Raw genomic sequence first — 12,264 nt, forward strand, 5'->3', positions numbered from 1 at the left:
CACTCCTGGCGATGCGTGGGAGATCATGGGATGCTGAGGTTCGAACCCAGGATTGACTGGGTGCAAAGCAAGTGCTTATCTGCTGTACTATCTCTACTACCCTGATTTAAAAGACTTTTCTCAAAGTAATTGTGTCATCTTTTTCCAATGTCCAGAAAAAAATCCCATGCTTACTAAATACAATGTTATTTCTGTGGTTTTGGAGAGTGGCTGGGCCACATCCAGCGGTGCTCAGGAATTGCTACAGAAGGTGCTCAGAGCACTGTATGTAGTTATGGGGATATGAACCAGTGCCCACCATATGCCAGGCAATATCCATACTAGCTCTTCATTTAAAAATGTGATTGCAAAGAAGCTGTGTAACAGTACTCCCGGGGCTGAATTATCTGCCCTTCTCCCCTTCAACACTTCCTATGTTGAAGTCCTAACATCCAGGACCTCCTAATGGTTTGGAAGGAATTTATGTAGGCAGGCAGACAGATAGGGAAGGTTCTCTACCAAGGTAATGCCAGTAAATTTCCCGGGAATAGCTGTAAGTTTGTGAAGGCCAACCCTGCAGAAAACGGAAACTAAGGCCTGATCAGACCCTCACTTATGGCCAGAGAAGCTCCTGCAGAAATAAAAGGCCAGGGAAAAAATTTCAAAGAAGACCATCACCTCTCCCAACGTCCCTAGGCAACCTCCTTACCAACAACGGACTTTTACCTAGCTTAAAACCCCACATGAGTGCAGGCTGGAGAAACCCTATAAAGGCCACCTTGAACAAAGGAATGGCGCGCAAATGCTGCCTGAGCCCATGTGCTGCTTGTACCCACATGGGTGAGCACATGTGTCGCCCACATATCCCCTCTAGAGATGTGGACATTCATGCTTTCCTGTCTGATACTGGGGTGTCTGTAGTGCTCTCTCTGCCCTTGGAGAAGCCCAGGATGCCTCCTGATTGTGTTACTCTCCACTCTCCAACTTTCTCTCCCTCCTTCCCTTCAAAACCTCCAATTAAAATCTGTTCAACTTCACTGCTTGTCTTCATTAAACAATGAATACGACTCCTGAAATTCTTTTTTGAGAGTCGAGACAAGACCCCAGTAATCTGTAGGTGAAAACGGATGTTGGAGCTATAGGTAATAGGCTGGATATTTCTTTTATTTATTTATTTATTTAAAGATTTTATTATTGAAACCCTGTGAGATAGACCCTTACAAAGATGTCCACGTTAAGATTTTCAGTCATACAGTGTTCCAACGCCCATCCCTCCACCAGTGTACATTTCCCAGCACCAGTGTGCCAGGTTACCTCCCGTCATCCCCCACCCAGCCTGCCTCTACAGAAGACACTTTTCTTCCCTCTCCCTCCCTTCTTTCCTCCCCACAGTCAGCAGATTTCTTGAAGTTTTGAGGAGACACATCCACTGGTGCTCAGGGCATCAGAACCCTCGCCTGTGTGTCCTGCACACTGACCACACACCCAGTCCATCTTTTTACTTCTCTGTCCAACAGTGCTCACTGACCACATTGAGGCATTTCTGTTCTGAAATGTAAGTAGTTCACTTGGATTTTATGGGGGTTTTGATGTCCCTTCGGAACATCTGAGTACATGTCCCCATATCTGGCCTAACCACAAGGTCATAACAGGGTGCAGGTGGGAGTTACATTATCTATTCTGAGCCAGCTTTTGCAACTCTAGCTTTTACAGCTTTTAGTGTTTTCTGGTTAACTCTTTCCTACCACTTAACTCTTTCATGACTATTAGCCTGGGTGGCCCTTACAGATCCTCTCAGAATGGGAGAAGCATGCTGAAAATAGACTATAGACCAAATATGATTGCTACTCAATGCCTCTTTTGCAAACCACAACACCCAAAAGGAGAGAGAGAAAACAAAATGGAATGCCCTGCCACAGAGGCAGGGTGGGATGGGGGGGATAGGGGGTGGGAGGGATACTGGGACCCGTAGTGGTGCAAAATGGGCACTGGTGGAGGGATGGGTACTTGATCATTGTATAACTGAAACCCAAGCACAAAAATTTTGTATGTCTACAACTGTACCTCATGGTGTTAAACTAATAAAAATTTTAAAAAAAGAAAATTCAGGATTAGCTGGTAACAGGTGTAAAGGTATAAAGTGGTGGGAGTTGAGGATGAAGAGGAGATGGGAGGATTAAAGTCACAGGAATTGGGCCGGAGTGATAGTGCAGTGAGTTGGCGATTGGCCTTGCGTGTGGCTGTCCTGGATTGGAACCCCAGCATCCCAGATGGTCTCCCAAGCATTTCTGAATGCAGAGGCTGGAGTTACCCCTGAGTATCTTTGCGCGCGGTCTAAAAGCAAATCAAAAATATTGAAAAAATAATAAAATCACAAGAATTCCTGAAACATGGACTGGGCTCAAATCAGCTTTGCCCAAAAGGTGAGAGAGAGAGAGAGAGAGAGACAGAGACAGAGAAACAGAAATCGACAGAAACAGAGAAGAAAAGTGCCTGCCATAGATGGGGGTGGGCAATGGGAAACTAGGGAACCGGTGGTCGAAAATGTACACTGGGGAAAGAAAGATGGCGGCTGCACGGGAGCCTTGTGGACAGCAGTTTTGAGCCGGGGGTGGGAGCGGCAGGGACCTCATGGGAAGGGGGGCGTAATGGGCCGTCCTTCACGCCTGACCGAGGTCGCCAGCTGCCCCCCACGAGCGGCTCTCCGGCACGGCCACGACTCCAGAGCACAGAAACCAATCTCTTAACTATCTAACTTTTAATAGAAATTCTTCCAGGGTTAATAAGTAAAATAGCAGAAATCAATAGCAGCCGCGCGACATCATTTTATTCTTAAACCAAGTTGTAGAAAGCAAATCATTTCACAACGCTGATTCAGGATGTCTGATTGGGGGAGGGGTCGTAAACTCTATACAATAACTGTGCATCTTCTATCAAAGCAATGTATCTAGTCAAAGTAGATAGAGTATTAACTAGAACTCATCTGCCTCACAGGAATTGGGAGGGGTGGGAGGTGGGGTTCTATTGGGGTTCGCGGTTAAAAATAAGTATTGGTAAAGGGAAATGTGTTTGATATTTACATGACTGAGACCTAAACCCGAAAGCTCTGTAACTTTTCCCACAGTGATTCAATAAAGAAAGAAATTATAAAAAAAAAAGAAAATGTACACTGGTGAAGGGGCAGGTGTTGGGACATTTTATGACCGAAATCCAATCATAAACAACTTTGTCACTGTATTTCACTGGGATTCAATTAAAACAAATTTTTAAAAATAATAACCATAAAAGGGGTTGGTCCAATTTTTTAACCCTTTCTTGTTCTCTGGTTGCACTCAGAGGCTACTTCCAGCCCTGTGCTCTAGGAGAGTCACTCCTGACAGTTAGTGGGGGACCAGGCATTGCAGGGATCCAACCTGGGTCTCTGGCATGCAGAGCACTCACTCGGCTCTTATCTAATTTCTTAACATGCAAACTGGTGGGCCTGCTCAGAGGGAAGCACGGGAGCATGTGGGTGCTGGAGGACTCTTCCGGCTGCTGGAATATCTCCAGGATTGGGGTGGTGGAGCCCCGCAGCCGCTTCCCATAGAGAGTAAACAATCTCTCAGAAACAAAGAGTGGCAAATGCACGTTCACATTTGCATGGAGGAATCTAGGAAAGAGACCCAACGTGATGAACACTAGCAGAAGCACAGAACAAGGGAGAACAAAGGACAGGAGACTACCCCAGTCTGTGTTGTCCCACTTCTACAGAGGAGGAACTTTCTGGTGAGGTCTGTACCTTAGGGAGTCCCGTTACCTCCACAGTGGACGCGTTCCTGATTCTGTAGGATTTTGACAAATGAATGAACCACTTCCACACAAAATTCTAAGGCTTAAGAAGTGAGTTTACTGTACATTCAAGTCAGTCAAGGAAAACAAAACTGTACATCGCCCACCCCAAAGTCCAAGCATCTCCTCCTGCCCATTTATGACGTCACTCGTCCTGTCCCACGATGGCGAGTCCTGAGTACGATGGCCTGGTCCTGTCCCTCGCCGTCTGCTCACCTCCAGTGTACGATGGTCTGGTCCTGTCCCTCGCCGTCTCCTCGCCTCCAGTGCATGATGACCTTGTCTTGTCTCTGCACCGTTCACTCTCCTGGGTCTGGAACCTGTGCTGGCCTGGAAGCTGTCACCTATTTCCTCCCTGTTGGACCCTGCTGCTTATCTTATTGGGCTTGTCTGGGACTGTCCCCGACAAGCTCCTGAGCTTTCCTCATCTTTATTAACAGTCACGTGCACATGGGCATGGAACTTTGCTACCCTGTTCTCTCTGTGGCCAGGGGTGAGGAGCAAATAGAGTGTTGCCCAGCTCGAGAGATCGGGGGTGTTCCTGTTATTTGCTGCTTTGCCCCCTCCCCTCCCAGCTCTCCATGACCTGTTGTGACAGGAAGCAAGACTGAGAACAACCCATTAAAGCAATCAGTTGTCCTGGTCTCTTCAAACTTCTCCCACGGCAGCATTCCTTCCACACACACACACACACACACGCACACACACACACTCCCCACCCCTGTCAGCTGGTACCCACAATTCCCTTCAGGATCAAGAGCAAAGTTCTATCTTCTGTATGGACTTCCTGCTGAAAAAGGGGGCTGCTGAGTTTTCCTGGGGCCCCTGCGTTCTCTGACTAGGGCAGGACTAAGAAGTTGACCCTCAGAAGCTGAGCAAGTTTATCTGGCAGCCAATCAGATGCTCTCTGGAGTTGCAGAACTCAGGGCGACAGGCATGAAGAGGAAATCTGAGGTCACGGTCACGGTCACGATCCTCCCGTTGTTCATCGATTTGCTCGAGCGGGCCCAGTAACGTCTCCATCATGAGACTCGTTACTGTGTTTGACATATCGAATACGTCATGGGTAGCTTGTCAGGCTCTGCCGTGCGGGTGAGATACTCTCGGTAGCTTGCCGGGCTCTCCGAGAGGGGCGGAGGAATCGAACTCTGGTCGGCCATTGTTAGCCATTTGTAAGGCAAATGCCCTACCGCTGTGCTATCGCTCCATAATTTATGACTGGCAGGAGCACACTGGGAAACCGGAAACTATTGTGTGGGGGAACGTAGCCAAGTTCCAGGGGTCTGGAGCAAGTGTTTCTGGACCTCTAATGAGCCAGGAGCCGGGGTGTCCTGGGGTTTTTTCGAGAGCACAGGTTTCTCAACTCTGACATGCACCCCCAACCTTAGTTCCTGGGGCCACAGTGACAGTACAGTGGATAAGGCAGTTGCCTGGCACACAGCCAACCTGAGTTGGATTCCACTCGAGCACTAAGAGACTAAGGGAAGCACTGGACATTTAAAACTTACATCTTATTAGAGAAGAACCCAAAAAGCCAATGCTTTTTGTTCAGGCACAGATCTGACACTTCGTGCTTTTCTTAAGAGAAAAAAAAAACCGTTAGCACTGGATCAGAAAAGTAAGCACTCTATCTCCTAGGGCAGAGACCCATATTAAAGTTTCCTGTGTATAGATGTAGGCAACATTCAGGATTAAAGTTTCCTGTGTATAGACGTAGGCAATATTCAGGGTTTTCTTTGAAAAAGCAAAGCCATAAGTTACTATCTTATGTATTCCTCAGTTAACGGAAAGGTAAGAATCTAAGACATTCATGAAAACAGCAAAACCCACATCAACCACTTTTTCTGTTAGAACCGAGACCCAAAGGACCACCTTTGCACTCATGCAGGAATACTGTCACTCCTTTTGAAAAGGTTAGAAACAAAGTAGCCAGTGTTCTTGTCAGAGAGATAAAACAGAAGTAACCATCTTTAAAACCTCATCTCCCATTCCTTCAACTTCTTGTTCGTGAGGTCTAGAGCTCCTCACATGTTTCAAATATTTTCTAGATCCATCCCCTCAGGCCCACAGCTTGGTTGTCAATACTCCCTTCCTTGAACAAGGCCCCTTTTCACATCCTGAATCCAGTGCAGTTCTTCCCCACTCCAAGGATTTCATGAAGCCACAGAGAGATGCTAAGGCACTTGCCTGGAACATTGCTGACCCGGGTTCCATCCCCAGCACCCATAGAGGACCCTGAGCCAGCCAGGAGTGATCCCTAAGTGCAGACCCAAGTCAGCCTTGAGCATCACTGGCTGTATAGTGCAGAAACCAAACCTTGAAAAACCACAGAACTAAACAGAAAAAATCGTGATCCTTGTCCCAGTGAACTTTCCCCCATGATCCTGCAGTGGTCACTGAAGTGGGTTATTTCCCATGAGGACATTCATTCTGAGTTGTGGGTAAGAAAGATCCGATGACTCATTTTCCCATCTGTCTAGAGAGCTCAACTTTGTGTTGTTACATCGTTCAAGGTTTGACACTGGGCCTTCTGATGTGGGAACGAGATCTGAGATGGGGCTGAGGCTGGGATCAGGGCACCTGACTGAAGAGGAGAAGGTCACACCCGGCGATGCTCAGGGGTTACTCCTGGCTCATACAATCAGGAATTGGTCCTGGCAGTGCTCGGGGGGCCATATGGGATGCTGGGAATCGAACCTGTGTTGGCCATGTTTGCTGCATGCAAAGCAAACGCCCTACACACTGAGCTATCTCTCCAGCCCCGAGATTGATTTTTTTTATTATGGGAATAATTTCTTGATATACAAGTCTCATGTATCCTGGATCTGACGGACAATATATTTTCTTGAAGCATGACGTTGATTATTTTTTTTTCTCCCATGTTTGCATTTTGAATGCTTGAAGTTATATCTACTTTTGGAAGTTTTTTTTTCTTTTCTCTGAGCTTGCTTCTGGGGCCTGAGAGCCCAGGATGGCTATATAAACCCTTGACTATAAGCACTCAGTGTTGAGCTCTGACCTATGTGTTATGATGCTTCAGCCCCAGCTAGGTGGATAATAAAATCTCGATCTGTGGTTTGCATTTCCGCTGGACTCATTGTCTCTCTGAATCTTCAGGGGTGATCCCGGATCCCAACAAAGGTGAGTGTCTGCAGTCCCTCACTGGCAGGGATACTGCGCAGTGTGTGGTGCCCTGAACTTGTGTGAATTGTGCTGCCGACACCGTCTGCCTTGGGCTCCTGGATCCAGTTCAGTGTGTCAGGCTCACGCTGACTGTCATTGTCCTAAACTGTCCATCGTGAAAACTTGCTTTGTTTCTTCATTTTGCTCCATTCTTCTTCATCTGTCATGTGTCCATGAGACTCAGAACCCTCCATGTTCCATCTCCCTCTGTCGCTGGCTGCACAGCCGGCAACGTCAGGGTGCCCTTTTCAGGAGCAGCAGAACCACCTCCCACCCCACCATCTCTGTCCTACACTTGTCTTTGCCTCGGATCATTAGCTTGGTTTTTGAGCAAACTGAAAAAAAGTACTTTTATTTTGTTGTGGGGCCTGGTGTTGCTGAGGTTTTTTCCTGACGGTCATCAGGGGTTCCTTTGTGCGGTGCTCAGTGATCACTCCCTGTCACCCTGTGTACCTACCTGCTGTTCTCACCCTGACTCACTAAGAGATTTACTTCAGCCTTCATACTTAAACATGAATGAGTGAGCCATTGTCAAAGCTGGTTTGGGTGGACCAACAGTACAGCGGCGATGGTGTTGATCTTACCCATGACCGACCATGGTTTGATCCCCAGCACTCCATGCTCCCCCAGATATCACTGGTTCTAGACAAATACAAAGGCCCAAAAATTACTTTGAGGACTCTCAGGTTCCTCATGGTGTTCCTTCAAGAGGATCTTCCCCTTTCTGTGGGCCTGTTTTTACTGTGAGAACCACAGAGATCCACCTGCTGGCCTATTCATCCAGGGTCTATAGGATTAATTCTTATCTGGCTTGCTGTGTTCAATTTCAGAACTCAAACCACAGCTTCAGGAGTTGTCATTGCTGCAATTTCATTTGAGAATGAAGTCATGAAATATGTGTTAGCTGGCAAGATTCAGAATAGAAAAGGCATATTTTTAGGCTCAGTGTAGCAAGCATATGACTTCAACGGTGGAGATCCAGGCTCCATCCCAATCACCACATCTATGTCTCTCGACAACTCAGGAGGAAATCCAGAGCCTGATGCTGGAAGTGGAGGAAATTAGTCTCCCTGGGCACTGAAATGAGTCCATTTGAAACTTAAAAAAATTCTAGTATTGTTGATACTAGTGGAATACTGTGAGTTTGCCCTCTCTAGAATGATAGTACAAGCCTTCATGGTGTCAAAGTACTGGTTTTTGGGCCCTAGTGATAGTGCAGTGGAAAGTACATTTGTTTTGTATGAAGTGTTCACCTGAACTCCATCCCCATCACCCATATGGTCCCTGGTGCCCCACTACGACTCATCGCAGAACACTTCTTCGTGTGCCCCTTCCCAAATTGATACACACAAGAAAACAAAAAGAAGAAAAAACTCACTGATCCTGAAAATAATGTGCTTGTTCTGAAACGTTTCACATTGTCCTTGTGGTCCATCTCGGCATGTCGTGTCCGGGCCTGCTCAGGACACATGCACTGCATCCTTTCTTCCACAGAGTCCCGGACAGTGATTTACAGGCACAGAGAGAAGATTGTTAGCAACTTCCTGAGAGGAACAAAGGATTCCTGATACTCAAATCTGAGAGATTTGGGGACATCGGTTTTGCAGACACCCTGGGCAACTGAGTAAAGGTTTGAACAAAGAATATGCAAAGTGGTTCTTTGAAAAAAATCTCTGCAGCGATGTATATGCTGCCTGATCCCACTTGCTCCTTATCCCCAGGGGGCCAAGCACATGGAGTGCCCCAGCACATGTGTCGCCCTCTTGAGATGTGTACTTTCATACTTCCATGTCTAATACTGGGATGTGTGTAGGGGCTCTCCCCAAGGGCGGAGAGGCCTGTGTTCTTTCTTGAACGCGTTACTCCCTCTCTCTGATTTTCTTCTCTTCCTCACTCACTTCCCCTCCACACCTTCAAAAAGCTCTCCAAGTATAATCTGTTTTACTTCCAAAAAAAATATCTGCAGCTCTCCACAGGTACTGTTGTGCTTCAGTCCACATCAAATACCACATGAGCCTCAAAGGTTTTGAGGTCATGACCAAAGGAGACAAGGAGACGTCAACAAATAAATTTTGGAGGAGTGTATTCACAGCATCTGGAAGGCAGTCCTGCTAGGCAAGAGCATCAGCCTCCCACCACAAGCACAGGTGAGGAGAAAACACATCCTACACACATGTCATTTTCATAAGCACCCACAAAATTAGTTAACTCATATGTCCCATATCCTGACACCTGTTAGGGTCCGAGATCAGGACAGCTTCACCTGTCAAGGAAAATTCTGAGAGACCAAGTCCATGCAAAAGCAAGAGGTTTATTTGAGCATGCTTGGGCTCACAGCATGACCGCAAACCATCAGTGACAGAGAGCCCCGAGCCTCTTCAAAGGGGGCATATCCTTGATTCGTAAAATAAATTCAGTTGTACATACAATACATATCCTTGATTCGTAAAATAAATTCAGTTGTACATACAATACACTGTCCTCCAACAGTGTAGAATGCACATTCTCTCAAGCTCACAGAGAATACTTACAATGACTGGCCAGAACTAATATTAATACCAACAAATTACAATAAAAGCTGGTATCATATAGCCTGATTAAACATAGAACGTAATTGTTATAGAGACAACACAAATTCCTGAAAGTTAAATAATAAATTTCTATTTACTCATGAGTAAAAGAAACTAAAATGGAAATTTGAGAGTACTTAGTTTCTATTTATTCACTTTTACCAGGAATTGTGGTTTGGGCCACACACAGCTATGCTCAGATCTTATTCCTGGCTTTATGCTCAGAAATCACTTCTAGTGTGCTAGGATTTGGGAAGAAGGTTATTGGGCTTATCTGATGCCGGGGGAAAACTAGAAACACATGCAAGGCCTAACTTCCTAAAACACCTCTCTGACTCTGAAAGTTAGTTTTTTAAAATACTGCATTTCAACATTAGTAAGATAAAGTTTATAAGCTACTTGAGGGAAATCTATAATTTTGAGTACATACATTTGTTTTTCTAATGTCTGAAAATTCAGCAAGTAAATTTATGTAATTAAAGAAAGTGATCAGGAAAAGAAGTAAAATAAAGTAAAGTAAAATTTTTCAAAAGGTGATAATAAATGCAAAAGCATAAATTCATGATATAGAAAACAAATAAATAATTGGGATAAACCAAATAAAATATTGTTTAACATGAGTAATACATTTTCAACTACTAAAAAAATTTGAACAAAGAAAGCTCCACCGGTCCCCCCAAAGGTACAAATAAAACAAGAATATAAATGAGACATGTTGGAATGGTCAATGGTCAACAGAGATTAAAATCTACTAAGGGATATAATGCACAAATGTAAATATATTTGAAAATTTAGGTAAAACATGTAAATTCTTAGAGAATGCATTTATTGTAATTTTTTAAAAGAGAAAGAGGATATCCAAATGATCCTATATAAAATTGAATTAGTGCCCATACATTTTTCATACAAAAAATAATAATAAGCTCTAGAGGATTTTCAGGTGAGTTTTACCAAATGTTCAAAAACAGATGATTCCAATCTTACATGAATTATTCATTGAATATTAAGAAAGAGCCACTCCCAATTCATTTTATGAAGTGATGACTATGTATATGTAAAATGTTAATGCTTCTCATTTTTTAAAAAAATTATGTTTATATCTTTCATTTTTAATTTCTTCCTCTATCTGGAACTGATTATATGTGTACATATACATATATACGTATACATAGATTGATATAGATGTTGATATTGTCTTAGTACCATTTATTTAAGTGGGGGAGATGCAAAGAGATGAGAGAGATGCAAAGAGCCTCAACAATAAAGAAAAGGAGCCCTCATGTGCCCGAAAATACTAGAAAAGGTAGGCTTCAATAAAAAGATGATTCTTTGGGGATGAAAGGGAGTTTATCAAATGAAGAAAGTAGGAGAAATAAAACACAGAAGTCGTATTTGTAAAATCATTTTTATAAAGGTATTATCAGTAAAATTCAACTGGAAGTATGTTTCTCAAAGGGAAAATATTGCTGGAGGAAAAAATAAATGACAGAGCACATTTATGCATTCATTAGGAATCAATCTTTCTTTCCTTTTCCCTTTCTCTGTCTTCTCCTTCAGTCTCTCTCTCTCTCTCTCTCTCTCTCTCTCTCTTTCTCTCTCTCTCTATCTCTCTACCCACCCCCAGCCTCTTTTCCTCTCCCTTTCCTTTCCTTTGCCTTCTGTCTCCTGGTTATTACGAGTGACATATTCCATTCAATGACAGCAAAAAGAACTCTACTCTTTCTGGTCAATGGAGAGGCTTTTCCATAAAACATAGCAAATACTTCAGTAGTGTGGGTAACCTGCTTTGGTTTGAAGCATGCTAAATTATTCTGTATCTTAGACAATGACATAATGCCATTAATGTGTGTGCCTGTGTCTACGAGATATTATTGTAACACCGTAACACTGTCCTGCCATTGTTCATCAATTTGCTCCAGTGGGCCCAGTAACGTCTCCATTTTGAGACTTGTTATGAGACACTATATAAATTCTTAATTTTACGAACTGAGAAGAGCAGTAATGATATTTTTCAATGAAAGCTATGTTTAGGCAACTCAGTGATTAAAAAATAAAATAAACAAATTGTTAGCTTGATATCCTTTATCTTTATTTTACAGTATTAAGTTGATATATAACTCTTTTGTACAATGCATTTATGAAATTTAAACCCATGCTCTCATTTACAGAGAAGCTCAAATGATCTGTCGGAAGATATAATGGTTTCTTGGTAACAGGTTTGATAGTGAAAGAATTTTCAGAGTGCTAAATTAATGATTAATATATTAACTATTCCAAGCTTTTCTATTCAGATTTTTCCTTTAATGCATCAAATGGTCAATATAAACTGAACATTTAACATAAAAAAAAAAGAAAGGACGAGTCAGGAGTATTTGGAGCCTGGCCCTTTAAGACTCTGACCGGAAGTGTCGGTGACGTCACGGAGCCCCGCCTTTCCCTGGGGTCTTTGGGGCGGCGGAATCTCCCGCCAGGCACCGGAGTCGTCGGAGCGTGAGCAGTCGGGGAGGGGCGGGAAGGGGCGACCAGGCGGACTAGGGGGTCCCGCCCAGTTCCTCCTCAGCCGCCTGAGAGAGCCGCTCCTCAGAGCCTCCTCCTCCGCAGGCTCGCTCTGGGCACCCTGAGCCTCCGCGGTCTCCGCCTTGTGAGCGGGGGTCGCTCTGTGCCGAGCGGGCGGTGGCCCCTCCCCTGGACGCCCAGCCCCCGC

This window comes from Sorex fumeus, unplaced genomic scaffold (genome assembly GCF_029834395.1).
Source record: "Sorex fumeus unplaced genomic scaffold, SorFum_2.1 ptg000238l, whole genome shotgun sequence".
NCBI classification, from domain to species: domain Eukaryota; kingdom Metazoa; phylum Chordata; class Mammalia; order Eulipotyphla; family Soricidae; genus Sorex; species Sorex fumeus.